Consider the following 19080-nt stretch of genomic DNA (forward strand, 5'->3'; position numbering starts at 1 on the left):
AATGTGGTGCTCTTTAGATGTAGTTGGACTCTACCTCCCATCCATCATGGCCAATGATCAGGGATGATAGGAGTTGTAGTATGAAAAGATCTGGAGGGCACCACTTTGGCTATCCCTGCACCATATTGTTCATTCCCTTCTACCTACCTTGCCTCACCCTCCAACCCTAGGAGTCCTCCTAAGGGAGCTGTTCCTGAAGGAAGAACTGTGAGGGGAGAGACTCCATCAGGCAAGGCCTCCTTCCACCTGCCTTGCTCTGCCCTCTAGTCTCTGCTTCTCAATGTGTATTGTATTGTTTTATGTACTGTGGCTTGCCATTGTTTAATTGATTATAGCTTAGATATTATTTATTGTAACTGCTGAGTGTATTTCTATTTAACTTCAATATGTTGATGTTATTGTTTTATACTATTCTAATGATTGTTGAATGCTACTTTTTAATGTCGGTTGCCTATTTTAAAGTGTACGTTTTATTATCACATTTTTGTATTGCATTAGATTGTTATAAGATGTACAGATTTTGTTTCTTCAGCTTGTAAACCGCCTTGAGTATTGTAAGATAGAAAGACGGTATATAAATTAAAAATGATGATGATGATTGTTGTTGTTGTTGTTCTATTAAAACTTTTCAATATACAATAAAAAACAGAAACAAAACAGTAAATTAAGAAAGAAAGAAAAGGATGGAGAAAGAAAATAAGGAAAGGGAAAAGAATAATAACAGAGTAAGGAGGGAGAAAGAAATAAGCAAAAGTGACTTCCAACTATCCATCAGTTGTGCCGGCAGGAATTCCTCCTCATAGTCCAATATTCAATCCACAGTAAGATACAGTTATTCATCCCTCTGCTTACATTTTCCCAATGTCCAATCCGGGCATCTCAGGCTCATTCCCTTTCCTTTCCATCCAAGAAGTCAAAAAGAATTTCTGCAATTTTATTATTATTATTATTAATCAAAATCAGCCATAATCTTCCTCCAGTCCAACCTCAAAACTTTGCCTCATTATCCAAACTGTAAGCAGTGGCCTGTCACTAACGTTCACCAGCAGGAGTCAGAACAGTATTAAGACGTTTTGTCAGAGTTCTTTTTCAGCTGGAACTCACCAGAATTCAGTTCTGGCACCTCTCAGATGGGCGCCATTATAAGATAACAAGGAAGCATTCGTGGTTAGTTCCGGCACCTCTTTTTCTAGAAAAATAGCACTGTATTTTGTGACTGTGGTGCAGCAGACACCCTAAATCAAGGTATCTAGAATTCAGGGCTGGTCAAGTTCCCTTCCCCTTCCCTGCCAGTAAAAACAAAACAAATGTAATGACTAACAATTTGCTGGTCTTCCATGAGACCCCAAATCAGCTGACTGAGGCAGCTGCCCCAACCTTTCTGATGGTTGGGGCAGGCCTGTTTGACATAGCCTCCTCTTTCACATTCTTGAGATAATAAGTTTCCAGCTTTAAACAAGCAACCCCCTGGTATCTGTAGTCTTGCCTTGGGATATGAAATGGGACCAAAAAGGTACTATCACTAATAGCAACATCTCTCCCCCAAATGCATATTCTTTCTTTGAATATGTTTAATATTAAATATTTGCTCCTCAAATGACAATTGGATGGGAGGGGCTCTACTTTTGCAGAACAGGTAGCCGAGTACTGTGTTTTTATTTATTTTAATCTTAATTGAAAATTTGACCCTCTTGTATATTCTTTGTCTCCCCCAATTGCCGTGATGCGTTTTATGATGTATTTTGTAAATGGTCTTGTGATTTTGCAATGGTTCTGTCTGGTTCTGTTATGGTTTTGTTTTGTCTGTTTATATGGGCTTACAAGCCGTAATAAATATCTATCTATCTGTGTCTTATTTGTCTTGCTGAGTAACTGAAATATCCATGCAGAATATAGAAAAATCAGGATTTGTTGGTTGGTTGCAGCTCAATGTTAACATGTCATCATGAAATACTTTTTTGCAGCTGAAGAAAATCAAAATAATGCTGCTCTCTTGTTGGTGTGTGCTTGTGTACTAAATGAGATAAAGAACTAAAGGTTGGAGGTTGGAGAACTACAAAACAGCAGCCTTGACGAAACAAGGGGTGAAGCCTTGCGAGTTGCAAGCAAACAGTATGACAGATATTGTGACAGTAACTGTATTTACAAGCCACTGATCTGAACATGAACATTCTAAATTGGGTAGGCGGGGGGAACCAACTCAACAGAAGTAGTTTCTCTTGGACTTGGAACACTGCTCTGCACAGACTTGCATTCTTCCTAGCATTTATTCCTCGGGAGTATTACCACGAGTGCAAAAGTGACACTTTGCTAATTAAAACAAAATGCTCTGTCCTCAGACAGAGAACTTTTTCTGAAACTCAGAGATTTATAAATAGTTACTCTTCAAACTGGTGCGATGAAGTCGCAAGAAAATGCAGGGTTTGGAACATCAGTGTTACGGTTTGACAGGGATATAACTTACAGCACAAACCAAACCGTGTCTATTCAGAGCTCCCATTGAATCCAAGGTCTGATAAAGCAGGATCCTTGACCATGTGGGTTATACCCACATTTAGGTGAATGCAAGTATAAGTTGCATGCAGTACAACATGGGAAATGTGGGATTGATGGAAGGATGAGGCTGTTGGAAGTGGGGCTTTCATACACCTCTGTTTCCACCACATGTGTAACATGAAGCACAGAAACAAGATAGCATGTGAAAACCTGCGTTTTGACCCTCATGTGATTGACAGTATGTATCTGTGGGCAAGGCACCACCCAGCAGTAAACCATCCAGACTTTCACTGTGACAATGGGATGCATTTCACTGAAAAAGGCAAAGTTTCTCCCCGATTTTCCCTTTAAGATGTGGGAGCAAGTTTTGAAAAAGAAACTCAGCCAATATCTTGGTCCCGAGAGATACACAAGGAAAAGTAAAAGTTGAGAAGAAGAATAGAATAAACTTGAGAAGAACAGAAGATGTCAATATGAAGCTAACACCAGGGAAACTGTAAGGCAAAAAGCAGAGAGGCATAAGCTCAGAGAGTCTGGGTTGCAAAAGCAACATTTCTGCTCTGTAGCACCAGGGGAATGGTTGTCAGAAATTACAGGAAACATAGCAATAACATGATTGAAAAAATGAAGTTTCTTTGTTTCTGTTTATTTATTTTTACACTTGCAAAGTATTTTAAAAAGCTGTACTTTGAGTCACATATCAGAAAGAGGTGGGGGACGTCAAACTAAGCATTCAACTGCCACCCTTGCCCAACCCAAAGATATAGTTCAGATCTAAATAATAATAGTAAAGTTCTACAATCCCTGAAATAGAGAGAGGCTGAAAGTTGCTGGTGTCAATGTAAAGCAGGCATCCCCAAACTGCAGCCCTCCAGATGTTTTGGCCTACAACTCCCATGATCCCTAGCTAAGAGGACCAGTGGTCAGGGATTATGGGAATTGTAGTCCAAAACATCTGGAGGGCCGAAGTTTGGGGATACCTGATGTAAAGGAAGACATAGGGTTGTGAGGTTGTGTGGGTTTGGGGGGGGGGGCTCGCTATATGTTGTCTGAGTTCTGTTAAAATCTAATGGAGGATCCCACTGTTGAATTAGCCAGGCAAGGGCCATAATGGCCCCTACGTTTGGCTCATGAGTATAAAAAAGGAAGCTGCTTCGTGCCAGAGGACAAGTAGATGGGCTCTTTCTCTCACCTGGCTGGTAGTGAGAAGGACAAGAGCTAGAGTTGTGTTGTGAACCGGGCTGGAACTTCTGGCAGAAGCCAGAAAGTGAGAGCCATGCTTGATTTCTGCTTGAATCCAAGGCTGTGGCTATGGGGAAGGAAGACTTCTGAAGTGTTAAGGCTGTGAGCCCCTCCATTGTAGGCTCAGGTTGAATATATGTGGAAATAAGCCAGCATATCATAAAGACAGCACAGTCTCTACTGTCTCTCATTCCAAGGAAACCGGAAGCTGGGTAAGCGCCTGGAACTCCTTTCGGACTGCTCAGAGACTTTGTCCTGCAGAGTTTTTGTTCTCTTGCCGGATAAATAGCCACCAGTCTGCCATGAAAATCTCATGTCTTTTTTTTGTTTTGCTATCTAGCCACATGAAGTTTGTGCATCAGTTTTTCAACAAGTGCTGTGCTATTTCAGATACTGTTGTAACCAAGCCCAAATGAACCCAGCCCAAATGGCCAATGGTCAGGGATGATGGGAGTTGCGGTCCAGCGATCTCTGGAGGGTGGCAGCTTTCTCATTCTTGCAGTAGAGCCATCAGTCCTGATCACTATCAAATAAATGCCTAGAGCAGATGAAAGTTTCTTTCCCAAAGGAAGCCTGACCTGTGCTAATTCTTATAACCCTGGAGCTTCCTTAGCTGAAGCTAAGTGAGTTCATTAGCTGAGAGATATTTTTGCTTTCTGTTTATTGCATGCCATACCCCAAAGACTCAGGGTGAGTTACAACAATTTTCTATAAAAGACAATTTTCAGTGTTGACAAACTCGACAACGCACCCTTTCGCTGAACTTTGATGTCAAATTATCCTCTTCATTTACCTCGCTGGATTCTCTACCTTGACACATCTCCCCAGCGATTCAGCAGTTCTTAGATGTCAGCTGCGTTGCTAACTAATTATGGGTTTTGATCTTGGAATATGCTATAAGTTTCTAATTTATTTTCCATTAGAGGCATGGCACTGCCTTCCCCTGCACTTCTTCTAAGAATGAAAAGTTCGGCAAACTTTCCTGGCAGTTAATACAATTGAAATGATTTGGATGTGCTTCCATTTAAGTAGCTTTCTGGTTGGGCTATGAAACGTCTCATACATTGGGAAAGAAGAATGAATGAAAGTCCTTTTGTTTTTTGTACATATCAAAGTCTCAAAACTAATTGTTTCAAAAATTATTGAGAACGGTGGATGTTTGACCTGTGTAGCACTGATATGGATATTCCTGAGCTATAAATAAATAACTGCAACAAATGCTCTTTGGATACACTGCTTGCTTTGTAACAATTTAAGCTTGAATTTACCCAAGCATTCATTCAAGCACATGCCTTTGGTTGACGTGTCCTAAATCTCTTTTCACGTTCGCACATGCAGACAATGGAATGCCGACTCTGGTCCTGCACCAAATATAGTATTGCCAGCCTAAAACCAATTGATGAAAGACCTACAGTAATGTAGCATTGTTTGCAGTTCACGAAACTTAAATTATTTGCATGGTTTTGCATTGACATTGGGAGGGAGCGGAGTTCTAGAGCCTTTGCCTGCTGTGCAACAGGAATTCAACACCTTAAGCCTTTTTAGTGTGGAAATACAATTATTGTACGCGGAAACTTCACCTGATTACATTGCATAAATTAGACACCTTATGTGCATTGCCCCTGATTTTTTTTTTGGGGGGGGGGGGACCTGCTACAAATCTGCATATGGCTCAAAGCATATGCAGTTGTATATGTAAGTTTCTGTCCTCTTGGGGTGGAGGGTCCAGCACACATACAATGTACTAAGCCCAGAAAGTTCTATTGGCGCCCCTGCTGAAGAGTCAAAGTGGGAAGAGGTGTGGTGTTCACCATGGGAGATGCTGCCAAAATGCCAAGTTCCCAACCCCCATGTGTAATGTCCAACAGCTCTTGCCTTTGGGAAGCAAGACATCGTATTTTGATTATCCCCATCTTCCTGGTTGTCATCCACTAGCAGGTATTAGGATATAATGGGAAGGGTCATGTTGGAACATCTGCTTTGCATGTATTGCACACCCCAAATGGTTACACTGTGGGGAGGGGGGCACTATTAGTGGTTCTCTATGGGCCAGAAACTCAGCTCATGTCAACAAGGAGTCATGCATTCAGTGCTGTAAGGCCCAACTCTACAGAACTCCCCTCCCTTCCATCCACTGAGTTTCACACACATGGTCAAAACTGATTTATTTCAGGAGGCCTTTGCACCCTGAAAGTTTCTCAGAGGTTTTCCTTTTTAAAACAAAAAACAAAACTATTTTTTATGTTGAGATTCTTAACTCTTGAGGATTTAAACCAGGCATCCCCAAACTGCGGCCCTCCAGATGTTTTGGCCTACATCTCCCATGATCCCTAGCTAACAGGACCAGTGGTTGGGGAAGATAGGAACTGTAGTCCAAAACATGTGGAGGGCCGAAGTTTGGGGATGCCTGATTTAAATCTTAGAGGATTGGTTTATATTTTAAATGTTCTACACTGTATGTTTTGCTGTTACAAGATGCTTTGAGACGTACATGGTGAAAATCAGGATATAATTTTTCAAATAAAATAAGATCCCAGATTCGAACTCTGTCCTCTCCAGGTAGGGCTGGGAGGTCTGAAACCCTAGAGTGCACTGCTATACCTGAAGGAGCGTCTCCACCCCCATCGTTCTGCCCGGACACTGAGGTCCAGCTCCGAGGGCCTTCTGGCGGTTCCCTCGCTACGAGAAGCCAAGTTACAGGGAACCAGGCAGAGGGTCTTCTCGGTAGTGGCACCCACCCTGTGGAATACCCTCCCACTAGAGGTCAAAGAGAGCAACAATTACCAGACCTTTAGAAGGCATCTCAAGGCAGCCCTGTTTAGGGAAGCTTTTAATGTTTGATGGATTTCTGTATTTTAGTGTTTTGTTGGAAGCCGCCCAGAGTGGCTGGGGGAACCCGGCCAGATGGGCGGGGTATAAATAATAAATTATTATTATTAATTATTATTATTATAGCCAGTATGGCCAATGCTAACTTGGATGGACCAGTATTATGGGTTGGCATAAGGCAACTTTTCCTGGATAGCTCAGCTGGTTAGAGCGTGGTGCTGATAATTCTAAGTTTGCAGGTTTGGTCCCCATATGGGACAGCTGCATATTCCTGCATTGCAAGGGGGTGGACTTCAGGGTCCCTTTCAATTCTATGACTTCAAATGTGGCTGTTGCCCTTCACTGAGTAAGAACTGATAAGTCATACGTAGAGGAGAGGGGGAGAATTTGCTACCGGAATGTCTCTTGGACAGCATCTTCATGGCACAGCCATCTTTTTACACCTCTCTGGCTCATTTAAGGCAGTGCTGAGGAGCTTCAGGTCCTGGAGGCAAATGCAGCTCTCCAACCCTCTTTATTAGGCCCTTGGAACTTTTCCCAGGCTACAGCCTCTCTCCCCAGCTACAAACCTCACTGGTTGAGTGTTTTTGCCGGGGCGAGAGATTGTGAGGATGTGTCGAAAGGCAATCTGGGCTAAATTCGGGACATCCTAGAAATAAGGACAGGAATGCCCTTGCTAGACTTGGGATACTTCTACAGCCACGAGGCAGCCATGAAGACAAACTCTGGTTCTTGGTATTTCGGCAGCAGAGCTCTTTAGCTGTACAAAATGTTTAACCCCCTGGTCCTAAATAAATGCCGCCAAGAGTAAGTTACATTGAAATCAATGGACACCACATCCAAGGAAATGTGATGAAGGTAGGCTGAGCTGCTGTCTTGGTGCTAATGTCTCACAACCTCTGAGAACAGCCGTCCAAATATTTCCCAAGCTATCAGTTATTTTATAATGGCTTGAGTGCAGTCCTTTACATCTGAGAACATAGGTTGTAAAGCCTTGAGTTCAACTGCAAGGCAAAAGTGTAATGAAATGTGTGGGTTGGCTTCAAAAAACGCATCCTAAGCCATTAAGATGTGGATAGACAGGGTAGCAATTTTATACGCTTAGAGGAGTTAAGCATATGAATTCTGCTAATCAAATAGTTCTGCCAAATTCACTTAGACATTGCTCACACTTGGTCAATGCTGCTTTGGAGATCCATTTGTTACCAGCACTTGCCAACTTTTATGCTCATCCATAAAAAAAGAGCTTGCATTATCTGTACAGATCACTAAAAATTGCATTTGACTTTGAGAAGTTAATAGAGAGAGAAGAGAATGTTTATATGATCAGTCCCCTGCTAAAAGAATGAAGTCATATTCTGAAATGGCAAAGCAATATTGTTACATTATTTTTTTTTTAGAATTACAGCTTGTTACTTGTGTTTGGGCTGGGTGCTGATATAAACGGTGGGTGGCGTAGGGAGGGGAGACTTCAAACCATATTGGTTCCCCTGCCTCACAGGTGATAGTTATGGCATGATAAGTGTTTTTCGAAGAAAAGAACATGAGGCCTAATAATGTGTAAAGGGGTAGGTAACAGACAAAGAGGATGATTACAACAATTTGCAAATCAATGATTCATATGCAGCAGGAGGGTGAAATTCATAATGAGCAATATAAGCAATGTAACGCATATGCATGTTGCAGGAAGTGTAGATAAAAATCGCCTTGGACTTTTGGAAGTATTTCTTACTACAAACATCCAGGGAGTCTTTTCCCCTAGAAGGTACATGTGGCTAATCAGTCGCACCATATTGGCATTTTAAAATAGTAGAATCAATATTTAAAGAGAACACATATATATTACACTGCAGTTCCGTGTAGGCAGTGATGTATCTCAGCTTGAGGAAATGACATATAGCTATTTATTATTTACTAAGGTTGTAGTTGATAAATCAGTGGGAAGCCTGTTTTAATTGGCAAGGGTGAATTTTAATTGGTGGCAGAGCTTGAGGGTGAACTTGTTTATTTTCTGCAGCACTTTTGACTCAGATGCATATTCCTGCAACAGGGGGATGAAAAAAAAAATATGAAGGCTCAGCTAGAGGACCATTAAGTATGATGGGTGTTAAATCTGCAGGTTGTTAAAAATGAATAGATTACTGAGATATATGTGGGGCAGGGCATACCAGCATAACTGAAACTCTGCCCCACATTTCTCTTTTTTGTTACGAGACTGTGTGTGAGCAATAGGAAGTGTATTCAGCAGCACTATATTAAGGGATAACATGGCTGGATTTGGGGGGGGGGACCTCTGGATAGGTAGTGTCAGTGATCCACACCTGCAGGATGCCAATGGCAACATGGCCCTCCCCAAACCTTACCTCTGCTTCACCCATGTCTTTTCTGGAATACGTAATGCTGCTGGGTGTCTTTCATTAAAATGCTAAAGGTTTGGACATTACATGTATTTTCAAAACAAAATAAAAAAATTCCTTCCAGTAGCAGCTTAGAGACCAACTAAACCAATCACCCATTCCCAGCACCCTTCCGAGTAATACTCCTTCCCACCCTCTGACTATACACAAGGGTCTGGTGACTTCTGTTTCAGTGTATCTGAAGAAGTGTGCATGCACACAAAAGCTCATACCAATGACAAACTTAGTTGGTCTCTAAGGTGCTACTGGAAGGATTTTTTTTTATTTTGTTTCAACTACGCCAGACCAACACGGCTACCTACATGTATTTTCAAGATAAAGAAATGTTTGTAGATCACCAAGATTAGCATTTGTTGTTTAACTTAGATAGATTGTATGCAACATCAAAAACCCTCTTGCAAAAACAGTTGTGGTCTATGGGTGAGGGAGGGGAGCGGTATCCAGTGCTATTCATTCTTGGAGTAGACCCACTGAAGTTTATAGATATGCCTAACTTCGGGTTATTAATTTCAATTGGTCTGTTCTGATACAACCCTAGGTTTTTACTTGAATACGCTTTGATACAGGTAGGGTTTGTATTACTTGTGGAAAGTTGAAAATGTCATTGTTTTTTAACATGACATGCTTGATTATGTGTGAAACATGCAATTAATGTTTATGGGTGCATTAGAGTTTATTTTATTTTAATTATTTAGCTATGTATTTTAAATTCATTGTTTTGCGATATGTTAAGCTATAAATGGTTTTGGAGTTTTTTTCATTGAGTTGATGTGGGATACTTCCTTTTTCCTGTGTGGACAGGCTGAATAATAAATCTAAAACCTGAAAAGAAAGCATCTAGGATCTGCTAACATCAAAGAAATTTGAAAACACAGATTATCTTATGATCTGAGGTTGACGAGTTTATCTGCTACATAATATATTTAAGATAAGTGATTTGCCCAGCCTCTTGCAGCTGAATATATTCTCATTATCTACCTCAATATTTCTTCAATGACTCTGACTTCTTGACCCCAATGGAGCAGTTTCCCGCCCCCCCTCTATATATTAATTATATGCTGTCCTTGTGATCCTGTTCTAATTTTATTGCTGTTCGGTGTCATTGAAGGTTCTTTGCCTTTTATTTCTGGGAAGGGATAAAAAGATGCTCCAGTTTAGCTCAACAAGCTTTCTCATACAAACCTCTTTAAACAGATCAGTTATTTCATCCTCCCTCTGTATCATTTCAACTAGCTGCCCCAATCCAGAGCCTCATGTTTGCTCCACAGATTCCCTGCTAAACCAAGTTTTCCAGTTCACTTCAATGGATAAAGTGGCTCTGCAAACATAGCCTTTAAGTTCACAGAGTTGCCCCACGCAATGAACTAAACCAGGCATCCCCAAACTTCGGCCCTCCAGATGTTTTGGCCTACAACTCCCATGATCCCTAGCTAACAGGACCAGTGGTTGGGAAAGATGGGAATTGTAGTCCAAAACATCTGGAGGGCTGAAGTTTGGGGATGCCTGAACTAAACAGTGGTCCATCATTCTCTCTCAGCAGTTCTAGAAGCATCAGTTGGTTTGTGCACACAGTGCTCTAGACAGGGGGGGGGGGGCTATCTGCGAGCTCCACACATTGGTTACCAGTCCTGTTCATGGAAGGATGTCTCAGCAGAAAGAAGGGCACAATGTGCCCATTTAATTTCCTGTGGCTACAAGAGATCACTAGACGGCAAAGAGGATTACCTTACCAACACAGCTACAATTTGAGATTTCCCTTTAAGAGTCGAGCTACACTGGTTGGTTGGTTGGTTGGTTGGTTGGTTGGTTGGTTGGTTGAAGAAAGATATAAAGAAATAAAGAAAGGTGCTTTATTTTGTTATTTTAATTAGCCACTAGGTAAAAAGGTAAAGGACTCCTGGACGGTTAAGTCCAGTCAAAGGCAACTATGGGGTTACGTGCTGAGGTTCCAAGACATCCCCCCCAATAACTCACACTTCACACAATATTTTAAGTTTAAGGTTCTTGGCATTAATTTGGCCACAACTTTATTTAAATACAACTGAATGTGAGTGGTTGCTTAGGCGTTGGTTCTTGCCATCTGTCCCCTGCCTGGGACAGATCTGACTCCCACTAGCCTAGTAGGGGAGCCAGTAGGTGAGCACCCTCTGGGAGAGATTGGGGCAGGGGCCCCACGCCCTTGACCTCATCCCTCAGATGCTCCCCGAGGCTCATGCGTGGTCCTGGCCCCTAACAGGGATAAACGGACAAACATGTAGAGCCCCAGGATTCATTTAAAGGAATACCCCTAAAGGCAGCAGCAACCATGAGAGGCAGGCCCAACCAAAATCTGTACCCCTTCACCATCCAATTTGAACCAATGCCTAACCGCCAACCTTACAAGTTGTGACTTATTGCAGCATAGTAGGCAAAAACCACCTGGCACCAGCCAATCAGCCAAGTGGCAAAATTCCTACCAGGCCCCTGATCCAAAACAGGCGACCCCATGAGAGGCGCAGCAAGGTCAATGCAAGAATGCCTAAAATTAGAGGAGGGCGGGCGGGAGATTCGTTGCAAGCAGCAAAAGTGAACTGAAAGCTGCTCGCTAAGCATATATAGGGTAAGGCTGTCAACCAGTCATTTGCTACATGCAAATTTCCCCAGCAACAGCACATCCACCAATCACACATGTGGCCATCCATACTGACCCGCCTCTCCAACCCTGGGATGTCTTGTTAACCCTTCCGTAACCCATGTTCTCCTCTATGGGGAGAACCTGCTTTGTGGCGCTCGTCTCGCTTTCAGGCCGAGGGAGCTGGCGTTTGTCCACAGACAGTTTTCTGGGTTATGTGGCCAGCAGGACTAAACCACTTCTGGAGCAATGGAACACCATGATGGAAACCAGAGTGCATGGAAACGCTGTTTACCTTCCTGCTGCAGCAGTACCTATTTATCTTTTTGCATGGGCATGCTTTCGAACTGCTAGGTTGACAGCAGCTGGGAAAGAGCAACAGGAGCTCACCCCGTGGGGATTTAAACCGCCGACCTTCTGATCAGCAAACCCAAGAGGCTCAGTGGTTTAGACCACAGCAGGAATAGGAGGGCAGCATGCAGAGAAGTTCACCCTTTCACAGTTCCCATGAAAATTGCGCACTCAAGCTGATATTAGCCCTAGAAGCCAATTGTGCCAATAGAAGGCTAATAGCAGCAGGAGCAGGGATTTTCAGTGGGACAGCAATGGGGATTCTCTCCCCCCCCCAAAAAAACCTCTCTAGCTCCCACAGTCTCAACGCTGCACAGTTGCCCCCAAAGCAACGATTTCTTGATTTCTTTATTAAGTGCCTTAACACATTGAATAATAACATGTGGTTTGACTCCAATTCAGAATTCTGAGTATCTATTCAAAATTAAGTGAAACAGGGCCCAATCCAGACCAAAGATAAAACATGGTTAACTCCCACTGATTTCAATTGCAAGATTTAACCGAGTATGCTTAACTCCTCTGTTGAGATCAACGGGATTTAACCGTAGCAAGCTTGTTGTTGTTGTTGTTTAGTCGTTTAGTCGTGTCCGACTCTTTGTGACCCCATGGACCATAGCACGTCAGGCACTCCTGTCTTCCACTGCCTCCCGCAGTTTGGTGAAACTCATGTTCGTAGCTTCGAGAACACTGTCCAACCATCTTGTCCTCTGTCGTCCCCTTCTCCTAGTGCCCTCAATCTTTCCCAACATCACAGTCTTTTCCAAGGATTCTTCTCTTCTCATGAGGTGGCCAAAGTATTGGAGCCTCAGCTTCAGGATCTGTCTGAGCACTCAGGGCTGATTTCCTTAAGAATGGATAGGTTTGATCTTCTTGCAGTCCATGGGACTCTCAAGAGTCTCCTCCAGCACCATAATTCAAAAGCATCAATTCTTCGGCGATCAGCCTTCTTTATGGTCCAGCTCTCACTTCCATACATCACTACTGGGAAAACCATAGCTTTAACTATATGGACCTTTGTAGGCAAGGTGATGTCTCTGCTTTTTAAGATGCTGCTGTCTAGGTTTGTCATTGCTTTTCTCCCAAGAGCAAGCTTATACTTGTTATTTTTATGGTACATGTTGGTAGGGAGCACCCTTGGCTTCGCTGCCTCTATGATGTCAAACTCAAGTGTTCAGCTGTAAAACACTTCTTCTTTTTAATGTGTGTTGCTTTTACATAGTGCCACTAAAGAAAAAGCCCGCTAATGAAAAACAAGACATTGGGGGGGGGGATATTATCTAAGGCTATTAAACATCTCTCTTTTTAAACTTTTCATTACGAATACTGCTAATTACAGGGCTTCTTTTCTTGAGAGCCCAGCTGCTGTGCCTGATTAAGAAGCATTTATAAATCAGGAAGATGGGGGGGGGGGGTGTTCTTATTTTTTTTACTTGGGGTGGGTTGTTCTAAAAATATTTTTTATAAAAAGAGTTAAAAAACCAAATACTTAAAAGTGCCATAGTGATGGCAAGAGAGGCTGATGAAGTACGGTAGATATAATATGTACTCCCCATGGAAATATAGCAACCAGCATAATGCATCTCTTTACTGGGAAGGCAGATAGGTTTTCCAGAGTTATTTCCAACTTTTAAAAGAAATTGACCTGGGGGTGTGTGTGCTCTTTTCCACCAACTGTGCTATTTCAAAGGTTTTTCTTCTGTGGCTGGGGCATGGTATGGGGAAACAATATTCACAGGAAGGTACAAAGTTGTGCTGTTCAGTACTGTATTTCAAACAACAACAACAACAACCACCCCTGAATGTTTATTAACACCATTATTAACATATTATGGGTTTTTTTAAACACACACACAAATCTTAAGAGATATAGGTGCATGTCTGAAACACAGGAGGGTGTGTGTCATGCCTACTTTCCCCCACAATAGCACCTCCTTTTTTTTCAAATCAGCTTTAGAAGACGTAGAGCAGGCATCCCCAAACTTCGGCCCTCCAGATGTTTTGGACTACAATTCCCATCTTCCCCAACCACTGGTCCTGTTAGCTAAGGATCATGGGAGTTGTAGGCCAAAACATCTGGAGGGCCGCAGTTTGGGGATGACTGACGTAGAGGTTTTGAGGTGCATGTGCAGATAACATGGAAAAACCGAACAGATAGTCTCTTCTGTTTCCAAATGATGTGGGACTGAAACGTGTACATTTCCACTGAGAAACAGGTGCAAATGTCAACCATCTATGTGTGTACACTGGGCAAAATCCACTAATCAATGTTATCTGTACTGCTGATTTCCTGGGCATCATTCCTATGTGGTCTCCTCTTCCTCCCTGTGTTTTACTTTTCAGAATCTTACCAGACAGCAGGATTTCCCCTCCTCGGCCAGTTGTCCAAGCCCTTCAAATACATCAGATCACCACTGCGTGTAGGCACTCTGAGGAATCCCATCTTCTTGTTTGACATCCACAGCCCCGTTGTGAAGTGGTGGCATTGCTGCCACCTTGGAAACGAGGCCTCTCTGTTGTTTCTGACTGGAAGTCATTGCATGGTACTCTTTGAGGCTAGGGCAGCCAATTTATATATATATAAAAAACCTCATCCAACATAACAGGACTAGGAAATGGTTTGGACATCTCTCCGGATTCACCTGTTCTAACAGTGGAGTTAAGGTCCCAGAGGACACATGCAATTTTATCCTCAACTTTGCAAACAAGTCACAACGAGCTACCATCAGTTAATTCACTTCCTTTGGGACAGACTGTAAAAGGCCCCACATTACCTGGGAAAAGCTCTGCTGGGTGGCACCATGAGGATGCAATAGAGGTCTTCTTTGCTGCTTTCACCGTCACTATGTAGGCTCAATTATGAGCTCTCATCAGTATTTGATTGCATTCAACTGCATCCTTCACTTGCGCTCAAGCTGTCTCCCAGCTTGTTTCCTCATCCTAAATTCTGGAATATACCAGAAGCCAAAGGGGCTCCACAAAGCTGGAGTATGAGATCATATTTTCTTGAAAGTACTTGACAAACCTATGAAAGGTAGAATCTTTTATTTCTTTTTTTAAAAAAAGATTTGGACGGGGGAAAACAACTTACAAAAGGCTTTGATGACAAAATCTGAATAAATTATCTGGAAGAAGGTAGGATGAAACAACACAAGCCTAAGAGATTTATATGTCAATTTGTATTCAGCATGTTATTTCATTTTACTTCTGCATAAAACCTTTTACACAAGAAGTAGCTCAAATATTGCCATCTTCTGCCAAAGGATACCGTGCATTCCAAATCCTAAACTATAATAAAACATAGCATAGCAGTCCACTGAGCCTGTAATCCTAACTCCATTTACCTGTAAGTAAGCCCCATTGAATTCAATAGGACATACTTCAGAGTAGATACGGTGAGGATTGTGCTGGTTTTCCAGCCTCCCTGTTTATATACAGCCTAGAACAGGCTTCCTCAACCTCGGCCCTCCAGATGTTTTTGACCTACATCTCCCATGATCCCTAGCTAGCAAGACCAGTGGACAGGGATGATGGGAATTGTAGTCTCAAAACATCTGGATGGCCTAGGTTGAGGAAGCCTGGCCTAGAACCCAAAATGGAACCAAACTCATAATCCATGTTCCATACCTGGGCTTCTAACAAGTTTTTCTGGGTGCATCCATGCTCATTTGCACACATTTCTGCCAGTCTGTATGCCAGTCTGCCTTATCAGTCTAAGCAAGCACCCGGCATTCTGCAACATTGAAGTGTGCCCAACTAGACAGAACACAGAGAACAGTTACACAGATAGAGGCTGGCTCAGATCTCAGTGACTTTATATCAACTTTACAGGTCAAGAAAAGCAGCCACTAGCATTGCGAGCAGGCAACACCTGTTCTTGAAAGGGTTTTTACCATGTCACTGAGTATTACCGTGCTTAGCACTGGCTTACCTTCCAAGTCCCAGACTGCAGAATCCGGGACCGGCAGCCGTGTGACACCGGAAGTTGCGTCGACGTAACTTCCAGTGTCGCTTTGCCCTTCTATGGGCACCAAAAATGGCCGCCGCCAGCTTCAAAAGTCGCTTGTACGCATGTCAGGAAGTGCGTTGACACATATTCCGGTGTTGCTCCGCCCATCTATGGGCACCAAAAATGGCCGCAGCCGACACCAGAAGTCGCGTCTATGCACTTCCGGACATGCGTAGATGCGACTTTTGAAGCCGGCGGCAGCCATTTTTGGTGCCCATAGAAGGGCAAATCGGAAAGAAAAAAATGGCTGCCGGCAGGAGAAAAAAACGGAGAAAAACGGGAGATGAAGTGATATGGGGGACCACCGCGAAAAGGTAAGTAAAAACGGGGGGTTTCCCGGGGAAAACAGGGTACTTGGCAGCTATGGCACTGGAAAAACAACAATATCAAAAAACTAAATAGGAGGTCTCACCATGAACAGTTATTCAGAGCTGAATAGGGAAAATGATCATTCTGATATTAATCTGCCATGATCAATAGCATCTCATGTGGCAGGGGAGAACTGCAGAGCTACCTTTCTGTGACTGGTATTGCTGCAGCTTACCTGGATGAGACAGGGCAGGATGGTGGGGTTTGTTTTTATAATGTACCTGCCCAGTGTCTTATTACTATATTACGTATACCGAACTGCTCAGCAAGTAGCCCAACAATTTGGATATCTCCATGAGGCTGTCAATTATTGAAGTTAAACTACCTATCTTTCTATCTAAAACTTGGATTGCGATGGAAGAATGAGACAGCTTCAAGTGGTATCAAAGGTCCACTAAAATGAGGTCAGGTGTTTAATGTTGCTCACCTGTGTTATATATATATAACACACGCTTAATTCATTGAACTCTCTGCCTACTGAGTCTTTGTTTTACTTTGCTACTTCTTTATATCGCTGACTATTTTAGATGTAACCTTTCTTCCACCTTTATTTCTTACGTGGTTTGAAAATGTCCCACCAGTGCCAATGTTCCCTGCTTCTGAAAGAACAACTGCAAGAAATGCTTACAAGTTTTTTCACATACACTTTCAGTATTGTTTCTTAAGGTTACAGCCTTGTTTACCGGTACTAAAATCAATAGGAAAATTTCATAAAGCCTCAGTTGGGATTGTCCGTTGATGTACTTTGGCGTAGGCCTTATGGATCTGCCTCTGGCTCTCAAATTGTACTTGACATTTCCTTCTAGAAAGTTTTCGGGTTGTGAATTCTGGTAAACTGAAATGTGCTGGGCTTAGAAAAGTTATTAATCTCTCTTCTTTTTAATAACTTTACAAAAAAAATAAAGCTCGTGGCATCCTGATATATCATTTTCTCACATTTTGATTATAACGATAGAAACCATACTTATGCTTCAGTGCTTAAATAATGTATTTCAGTTTACTTCTCAGAATGGTTTTTCAGCACTTCGATTCCCCCCTCCCCCCCCAAAAAAATGGATTTTCTATTACTGTTATCAGTTGTTAGTCTCCCACCTAGACCTTAAAGCAGGCATCCGCAAACTTCGGCCCTCCAGATGTTTTGGACTACAATTCCCATAATCCCTGACCACTGGTCCTGTTAGCTAGGGATCATGGGAGTTGTAGGCCAAAACATCTGGGGCAGGCATCCCCAAATTCGGCCCTCCAGATGTTTTGGACAACAATTCCCATCATCCCTCACCACTGGTCCGATTAGCTTGGGATCATGGGAGTTGTAGGCCAAAACATCTGGAGGGCCACAGTTTGGGGATGCCTGCCTTAAAGCATAGCTGTCAAGTTTTCCCTTTTCTCACGAGGAAGCATATTCAGCATAAGGGAATTTCCCTTTAAAAGGGGGAGAACTTGACAGCTATGCCTTAAAGGTGGGGTGGCTAACCCCAGTCCAGGAGCCTCATCCAGCCCAAGCAATTTCTTTCTGGCACATCAGAATTTGGCAGAGGCAACCAAAAATGTAAGCGGGGAATTAAACAAGGCACAGCATTTGGGTGGGTGGAGCCTAGCACCCTGGCATATGCAGGTCAGCCCTACTTCAGTCATCATATCAACTGTTTGATGAGCACAGAAAGGAAGGCTACTGTATTTCCCCTCCTCAGCACATAGCAGCAGTGTCTCCAGTGTGCACGACCAAGGATGGTGTGGCCACATTCAGAGTTGGCACGTGGCCTCTGGAGAGGTAGGTTAATGCAGGCTTTTGCTCAAAAAAGCTTAGTTCTTTATTATATTTGTATCCTGCCTTTGCTCCCAAAGGAGTCCAGGGTGGCAAGCATCAAAACATTAGTAACCTCTGCTTTGCTGTTTTGTACCATCACTTGAAAGTTAGGAGGTGTCATGGACTGGCTGGATGCAGAGGAGTGGTGGGAGGGAACCACCAAGGGAACCCCCAGGAGAAGGCGGCTCAGAACCCAGGGAGTTGTGGTGGGATGGTTTTGAGTGGTCAGAGGGAGACAACTGGGAAGAGGAGGTGTCAGGAGCTGAAGAGCTAACGGGGTTTAGTGAGCAGGAAGAGGTTGTGACAGAGGGCAGCCCAGAATTATAGACAGAAGCAGAGACTGGAGAGCAGTGGGACAACCAGGGAGTCTCCCCCTCCTGCTGTGACCAGCTCCCCTCCCCAAATAGTCTCCCAGAACATGGAGAGGAATGAAGAGGGCGGAGCAAAGAGAGACAAGATGAAGGAGCCTCAGATTGCTGGGGGAAGGACCCGGTCAAGGAGCCTTGGAGAATGGTGGGAACCTTCAGTCCTTGCAACTGCCTCTTTAGGGCAAGCCCTACTGGGAAGAGTTGCTGTGAACACTAGGTATCCATTGATTCGGTTTCTCTGAATAAAGAATTAACTTCACTGACATCAGGTGTTTTATTGCATCCAATAAAAAAATACTTTGGCAATCCCTCCTACCATTGAACACATTGTGTTTTGACTACATGTGATTTCAGCTTTACGTGCTGTCCCCAGAAAGTGCCCCCTGTGTAAGTTGAGAGTTACCTGTACTGTATTTTTTTTAAAACACACACTCACAAATTCATACAGAAATGGAGTGAACTGAACTGAAGATGGGGTGGGGAAACGAGAAACAGAGAAACAAAAAATTGACAGTAAAATAAAAAATTCCTTCAGTAGCACCTTAAAGACCAACTAAGTTTTTATTTTGGTATGAGCTTTCGTG

This window comes from Zootoca vivipara, chromosome 3 (genome assembly GCF_963506605.1).
Source record: "Zootoca vivipara chromosome 3, rZooViv1.1, whole genome shotgun sequence".
In the NCBI taxonomy this organism is placed as follows: Eukaryota; Metazoa; Chordata; class Lepidosauria; order Squamata; family Lacertidae; genus Zootoca; species Zootoca vivipara.